This window comes from Geospiza fortis, unplaced genomic scaffold, assembly GCF_000277835.1.
Source record: "Geospiza fortis unplaced genomic scaffold, GeoFor_1.0 scaffold662, whole genome shotgun sequence".
NCBI classification, from domain to species: Eukaryota; Metazoa; Chordata; class Aves; order Passeriformes; family Thraupidae; genus Geospiza; species Geospiza fortis.
The window spans coordinates 18135-26407 of NW_005054450.1; the positions used below are offsets into that span (position 1 = coordinate 18135).

At 38.6% G+C, this 8273-nt stretch overlaps 1 long non-coding RNA gene across 1 annotated transcript in view; it reads left to right on the plus strand.

The window, feature by feature from the left end:
- Window positions 1–742: 742 nt before the first annotated feature.
- Window positions 743–8273, plus strand: part of LOC115948628 — an 8476-nt gene continuing 945 nt past the window's right edge. Inside the window, exons 1-2 of the long non-coding RNA XR_004082425.1 lie at window positions 743–876; window positions 6917–7038. This is a non-coding gene — a long non-coding RNA (uncharacterized LOC115948628). The remainder of the gene's footprint in view (window positions 877–6916; window positions 7039–8273) is intronic.

Consider the following 8273-nt stretch of genomic DNA (forward strand, 5'->3'; position numbering starts at 1 on the left):
CCAAAAGATGAAGGGGGGACAGATGGTTTAGGAATTAAGTGAATATTTTACAATGTTTTTCTTTCCAATAATAGAAAAAAAGGGGGGGGTGAAATTGCCTAATATTGCCCTGCCAGCCATTAACAATGCAAATAAATGTGGAGAAAAAACCAAGTGTTTATTCCTTAAAATGTGTGGGAATGCAGGCATTAGTGGTGGAGTTATTTATTTTTATTTTTTTAAAAAAACTCAATTTGCTCTTTTCTCCCTTCTAACCACCCCCCTGAACACGCCACTGTTTTAGCCCAGTGAGTTGCTTTGTGGTTATTGTGGTTTTTCTTCACCCAGCAACAAGACAAAAACATAAATAAAGGAAAATGTGCTTGTGGATCCACAGATTTTGATGAGACTTCAGGCTTCAGATTGTCAAAAGCAAATCTGGCCCTGTTCTGCAGTGAATTTGAGGCCAGAAATCTGGTTTTGCTACAAATATGTAATCTCTGACACAGCACAGGGGGGATTTTAGTCCCCATCAGACATTTCAAGGCTCTGGGGAGACTCCAAAATGGGAAATTCTTGAAATTATTTTAGTGCCTCCCAGTTTGGGGTGGTTGTCTGGTTGTTGTTCTACCCTTTAGTTTGATTTATTTCCTCTATCTCACAGTCTCTCATTCTTTAAACACAGAGCACCTGCTGGCACCAACATTTTAATGAATAAATTGCATTTTTCCTGAACAATTGGAGAAAACCACTGTCCGTTCTGATCTGATGTGATTTCAAATTCCTGATTTTCTTCCTTTTGTTGTTTTTTTTGTTTTGTTTTCCAGGGTGGTGAAGGAAGAGATCTCAGATGACAATGCAAAGCTCCCCTGCTTCAATGGAAGAGTGGTGTCCTGGGTACGTTGGATTTTGTCTGTGGAAATCTGTGTTTGATACTGGAAGCTGATTTTTAGATCCTATTTTTGCTGGGATGAAGGAACACAAGGAAATAATAGTAAAGTAGGTTTATAGGAGTTTTTTCCAACTGAACAATTGGAACAAAAGTGGAATTATCAGGTGTAATGAGCAGCTCTTTCATTCCTCTGCTGATTTTAGGAGTTGAAGATCTTGCAACTTACACTTCTTACAACTTTTTTATATTTTAAACATTTTTACATTTAAACTGTTATTTTTATATTTATCTATTATTTTAATATTTTAACTAAACTATTATTTTAATATTATAATATTTAATATTATTTTTATATTTTAACTATTATTTTTGTGGTTTAACTATTATTTTTACGTTTTAACTATTTTAATGTTTTACCTATTTTTTACTTATTTTTGTATTTTAACTATTTATTTGAATATTTTAACTATTTTATCCCTTAAAATATTTTAGCAGCCCAGACACTGAAGTTATACAGAATAAGGACATTTGCTGCCTGCTGAGCAGCTTGACCTTTCCCAGCCTGGCTTCTTGCAGGCAGGATTACATGGAAATAACACAAAAAATCAAATGCAGAATTGATTGCCTGCTGTTTCCTGCATACAAGGAGAAGTGCAGTGTGTTTTTCAGACTGACTTTGACTGGGAGATGCTTCTTGAGCAAAGATTCCTTGTGGATCAGCCCTGCTGGGAAATGCTGGATCACACAGCTCCAGCCACTTCTTCCTGCTCTATTGATTGATTTTTATTTTAGCGCACTCAGATTCTGGCAGCTGGGTAGTCCCAACAGGTTTTTAGTGTTAGGCAAGCAAAACATGTGGCTTTGTAAAGCTGAGTTTAAAATCAGTCCTCCCACACACACCCAAATGTGTGTTAAGCACTCAGTAGATTTTGTATTAATTGAGGTCTTAAAAATTGGGATTTTCAGTCTCTGCTGTCCAAAAGTAGCTGGGAATTGTGTTCAGAAGGAAAAGTTACTTTTTCCCTTTTTTTTATGACCTTCCTACCTGTTTTTTTACCTTTTTGCTCCAACCTTTAGCCCAAGCAGCAGTAGGTGACTGATAACCAAGGGGACTTTTCCAAGAGCTCAGCCATGCATTTCCTCCCAGCAGCATCAGAATGCCTTGGCTGGGGTATGGAGGAGTGCTTGAAAGCTTTTTTTTGATTTAAAGCTGCATTTCTGATCCAATTCCAATCTAAAGCTGGACAGTCTCAGAAAAAGGAACAAGCACCACTTGTCTCCCGGAAAAAGGGAAGATTCCCTGGGTGAGCAAATTGGAATAATTTCATTCCAAGGAATAAAACCATTGACATCAGAGAATCAAACTGATGTTGAAACAGAGAATGAGAGCTGAGGATCCATCTGCAGGCAGCACCAATTTATTAATTTCCCCAATTTCTTCCTTTCTTATGAGGTTGTGCCCGTTCTTAGGTGGGAATGGGATTTGGGATGGGTATCCCTGCCGCAGGAGGGACATCCTGGTGTCCCCTGGGTGCTCTCAGGAGTTGGGTTTGGCTGCAGGGCTCAGGACTACTGAGTTTGCTGCTCTCAGGATGCCCCTGAGCTCTGGGTGCTGCTGCTGCTGCTTTTGTCTCTAGTGCAAGGATCACAGAGCGTGGGGCTCTGCCAGGGTGGCGAGGGATGGGACAAAAAGGGATTTCATGTGTGATTAACGAGCAGAAAATAGAGTCCCAAAAGCTGCAGATGAAGCAGAGCAGGAAATGGAGCTGGAATTTGTGCTGCCATGGCCTGGGAGCAGCACTGGTGCCTTGTGTCCCTTGCTGGTCACCAGAATCCCTTGTGAAAGCTGCCCTAGAACAGGGGCTGGACAGAGTTAAAGCATAAAATAGGGATTTATTATTTTTTGGGTATAGTAGTAGTAATAATAATAATAATAATAATAATAATAATAATAATAATAATAATAATAATAATAATAATAATAAATATATAAACGTATGAAATACAAAAATATAATAACATAAAAATATAAAATATATATAAGAAATATATAAGTATATATTTTATATAATATATTATAACTATATATAAAATAAATATATAATATTTAGATAAATAGATAAATTATATCTATTATATTTATATAGTATATATATTCATAAAATATATAGAGATATATATTTATAAATATATATATTTAAAAATATATGTGTAATACTATTATTTTCCTTAATGGAGTATTTTTTGTGTGCTGGACTGAATTTTTTCATGCTGCTCAGGATGAGTTATAAACCCACCCATATTTCAGGATGAATTACAAACCCACCCAGTCCTGCAGAGGCAGCACAGATTGGAGGAAGTTGGGTTGGATTTATTCCTTCAAGACTTGTTTTTTTCCTGCCTTCCCACCCATCAGCTGCTCCCAAATTTCTCCTGGTTTAGTGCATTTTGTGAGCTCCTTTTGCAGATGATGTTGACAAGGGTTTCTGTTCAGCAATCAGCTGAAACATCTGGGTCTGACCTGCCTGATGAATTGCAAATTGCTTTTTCCACACTAACGCCCATAAAATTGCAGGGCTTATCTGCCTCTATTTGCTGCTAATTACGGCAGAAGTTTTATGTAAATATCACTGGAAGTTAATTGTTCCCTTTCGAATTCTTTGATATCCCATTCACTGGGACTTAACAGATAATTGCACGCAAATCTTCCAGGGATGGCAAAGTTGGGTCTTTACCGTTTAGAAACATATTTTATATATATGTGTGTGTATATATATATGTAATTTTTATATATATTACGTGTATATATATCTCAATATATGTATCTCAATATATATGTATATATAATTTAGATATATATTATTATATATGTTTTTATATATGATATATAAAAATATAGAAAATAATACAATATATAATATAGAAAATATGAAAATGTAAAGATATAAAAAGAAATCTATATATAACTTTATAGATAAATATAATTATATATTAAACATATAAACTATAAATATATTATAGATAAAATTAGTATATATTTACATGTATATATAATTTTTGCTAAAATTTTATATATATATTTGTTTAATATTATATATAAGTATATAATTATCTATGTACACACACTCTTTTTTTTTGGTGTTTCTTTGTCCCCAGTGCTATAAAATGTGTCTCAGCTGCTGGGAGACAGTTGGGATTCTTGCACAAACCCATCTGTGAGGATTTTGTGCTCCTGGAAATCACTGCAGCATGTTTCACGGCCCCAGCACACGTGTAAAAATGGGGAAAAAATTCAATGTACACAGCCCCAGCACATGTGTAAAAATGGGAAAATTCAGATTGCTGTGCTCCTGGAAGTGACTGCAGTGAGTTTCACAGCCCCAGCACTAAATGTAAAAATGGGAAAATTCAATGTACCCAGCACAGCTGAGCTTCCTCTTCCCCCACCTCTCCCTCCTGACTGAGCCCGTGGCTACTTTGAAGTTTCCACCAGGGCTGACGTGGGGAAATGTGAGATTTTCATCTTTTTTAATCCCATTTGAATCCCTCTATTTGTCAGAGGTGGGAACTTTGATCTGGGTGTCATCTGCAGGACTGATTTCCATAGGGGAAAATCTTCCAGGTCTGGATTAATGGTGAATTAAAATCCCTGCTGCTAATTAGCTATCTCAACTTCCTCCCCAGCCTTCCTGTGTCCTGCTTGTTTTCCTCCTCCACAGCTCAGATCTCCTTGCTTTGATTTCAGCCTGGGTTTGTTTTTTCCATTTTTGTTTTTTCTTGTGTGTTTTTGGGTTTGTTTTTTTTGCTGGTTTTGTTGTTGTTGTGGTGGTGGTGGTGGTGTTTTTTAAGCATGAAATAATTTGGGACAGAGCTGCTCTTTCCTAGATTCGTTTGCAAAGAATTCTTTTAAATCCTTTAAAAATCCTTTTTTTTCCTTTTAAACTGGTTGATCTTTAGGTTTTTTGGCAATACAGAGGCTATCATTAATTGTGTGTCAGAATTCTTAATTAATGACAGTAAATGCATTTACACAAACGCATCTTCTGCCAGAAATAGCTGATATTTGTCCTGTTTTTCTAACATACAATACAAAATATAATTTTCCTCTGAGAATCATTTGTTTGGAGTTTTCCGGGACTGCTTACCTGAATAAAATTATTAATGCAGTTTTGCTTTTTACCTTTTTATTTTTGGGCCTTAACTGGGCAATTTGAAAAAAAAAAAAGTGGAAGAAAATACTTTTTTACAATAAATTAAAATGTTTTTCTGTTCTCTTGGGGAAAAGTGGAATGGTGGAAGCTGGGAATGTGGCAGGAATTGGTTTGTGGCTGCTGCCAGCTCTGTTATCTCTGTTTTTTAGGAAGGATTTGCAACATCTGGGAACAATTCCTTGCCTGGCTGCTGGGAATGTGCAGTTCCCCATTGGCTGGCAGTGATGTCACTGCTTTCTGGGAGGTTTTCCCTGCTTTTTCTTCCCCATTATCTGGGTGCCAGCAGATAATTCTTGTCCTGTTTGTACATCAGCTTTTTCCAGCCTCTATTTGCAATTATAATGAACTCCATGGTGGGGCAGAACCATTTGACAAGGGCAGCACAGGAGCTTCAGGGCTGGGAAATGAAAAAATAAAAATGCTTAGAGCTGAATCAGGGAATAAAAATCCCCAGGAGCAGAATCTTGGATGAAATGAGCTGATTTCAGGGCCAGTCTCTTCACACTTTATATAAGCCCTCACTCATCCCAAGCCTCATCTCAGCTCAGACAATTTCTCCTTGCTCAAATAAAAATCCTTTTACTGAAGAGGTTTTAGCAGAGCTGGGGAGTCCTGGTGCCTTTCAGGGAATTCCTGGTGGAGCACAGGAATTTTTTTGCAATTCCTTTTCTGCAATTGCTCCTTTGGGAGCAGCCTTGTGTGGATAATAGGGCACAGTTTTGAAGCTTTGACTTGGGATTTGAGCTGCCTCTGACTTAATGGGAAATAATTATTTCCAGCTCAGAAATTAATGTGGCTGTTGGGAAGTTGCTGTCAAAAATATAAATGGCTCTTTTGGGTATTTCTTTAGTCACTGGGATGCCTTGGGAAGGCTGAGCTAGAGCAGAGTTAAAGAATAAAGCAGGGATTTATGAAAAGTTTCTCCTCAATGGATCCACCTTGGGCACCACAAGAGCCCAGCCAGGGCTGCACCTGAGATGAACCAAAATGGTCCCAAAATGAACAAAAAATGAACCCAAATGGTCCCAAAATGAACCAAAAATGAACTCAAATGGTCCCAAAATGAACCCAAGATGAACCAAAATGGTCCCAAAATGAACCCAAGATGAACCAAAATGGTCCCAAAATGAACCCAGGATGAACCAAAATGGTCCCAAAAAATGGATGATCAGTCACAAAATAATAAGTTTTAGTCCGTTTGCATCTTGGAGTGAATTGTCCAATTCCAGCTTTAGCCCATGCAGTCCCATCCTTGTTTTTCTCTCCCCAGCCCACGGTGTTTGTGCTCCTGGGCTGAGATTTGGATCATTTGTCCTTGGTGCCCAGCTGGAGCAGGAATTGTTTTGTCTCCCTGCTCTGTGCACAGAGCTCACCATCCCCTGATATGGAGCCCAGACCCACACACTAGAGCAGCGCATAATGTGAAAAATAAAAAACTAAAACCTGAGGCATCACCTGGGATCAATCCCTCACGAGGCTGTCCCTGAGCTCAGAGAAACACCAAGAGCTGCTGCTGTTCCTCAGTGGGAGTTTCAGTATTGTACTTTTGCTACTGATAAATTAATCAATATTTAGCCAGATGAGATTTGAGATATGGGATATAGGAAAATTCCCAAGCACTCCACAGAAGAATTCCTGGTGCTTGCAGGAATTCTGTGCCCATCCAGGCTGATGTTTTCACGTGGAACCTGAATTTAACCTGATTTTCTGCAGGTTTGGCAGGAATCCCTGCACTTCCCCTCAGATCCTGGAAGTTTGGCTGTACACTTGGAGAAGCTGGTGGGATTTTGAGGATATAATTTTGTGTAATTCTGGTTTTTTTTTCTGTTGGCAGCTGGTCCTGGCTGAGAGCTCCCACTCTGACACGGGCTCCCAATGCACCGAGAGCCACGTGGAGCTGCCCCCAGCCCTGGAGAGGACAGGAGGCATCGGAGACTCCCGGCCCCCCTCCTTCCAGTAAGCCCCAGTTTATTCATCAGATTCTCATTTAGCAAATTGATTTATCAAATTCTCATTTCCATCTATTTCTCACCCTCATTTCCCTTCCTGCTCCAAGCCAACTGTTTGTTGTTGTGGTTATAAAAATCAAATATCAAGGAATAAAAAGGGGGACTGAAAAACCCCTTTCATTCTTAGAGTGAAATATTTATCTAAAATATTTTTCCAATATGAAATATTTGTCCAAAATATCTCATTTTCCTGGCCCACATCATTCCAGTAAGCCCAAATTCCCATTGATTTATTATTGATTTCTTCCCATCTATTTCTCACCCTCATTTCCCTTCCTGCTGCAAGCCAGCTGTTTGTTGTTGTGGTTATAAAAATCAAATATCAAGGAATTAAAAGGGGGATGGGACTTAAAAACCCCTGTCATTGTTAAGAGTGAAATATTTATCCAAAATATCTCATTTTCCAGCCTGCTGTGGATGAGTTAAGTAGGGAGGGAGCCCAGAATGCTTTTTGCAGTGATTAGTGTGTTCTGTGTAATTAGGGAGGCTGCAGAGCCAGCTGAAGGCTGCTGGCAGCAGGGAGAATTTCCACCAGGAATTCCAATTCCATAATAATTCCAATTCCATGGCCATCCAGAGACTGCCAGCCCCAGCTGTGGCTGGGAATATCTGCTTTGATATTCTTATTTCCTCTTCCTGATCCTTAGGATATCTTCATTTTCCAGGGAATTTCCACTAGGAAAAAATTCCTCCTTCCACCAGGGGGATTTAAAGCAGGGCCTTGTGCTCTTAGGCTGTGTTTGGAGTAGGAAATATGGCCTGGATTTGCCTTTTTTTCCTTTTTTTTGGGGGGGATGGATGTTGCCTGGAAGAGCTCTCAATGTTAGGAAATCCTGGCAGTGCCTTGCTAGGGCTGTGCTGCCCTCCTGTGTTCTGATCTGGCCAGAAAATAAAACCAGGCTTTTGTCTTTCCTGGCCTAAACCTGTCTGGCACAGCTGCAAGCTCCAGCTTTGTTTAAAAAGGTAATTAGCTGGTAATTTGGCATGAGGTTTGTGGGTCCAATGCCCTGCGGGTCCTCCTGCTTTGTTTTTTTCCCCTTCATTTTTTGCTTTACCATTGATGAAATCCAAATAAAACTTCTTTTTTTTCCCTCTTTATTTTTTGCTTCACCATTGATGAAATCAATATATATATTTAATATTATAATAAATTAAATATAACATTTATATATTATCAAATAT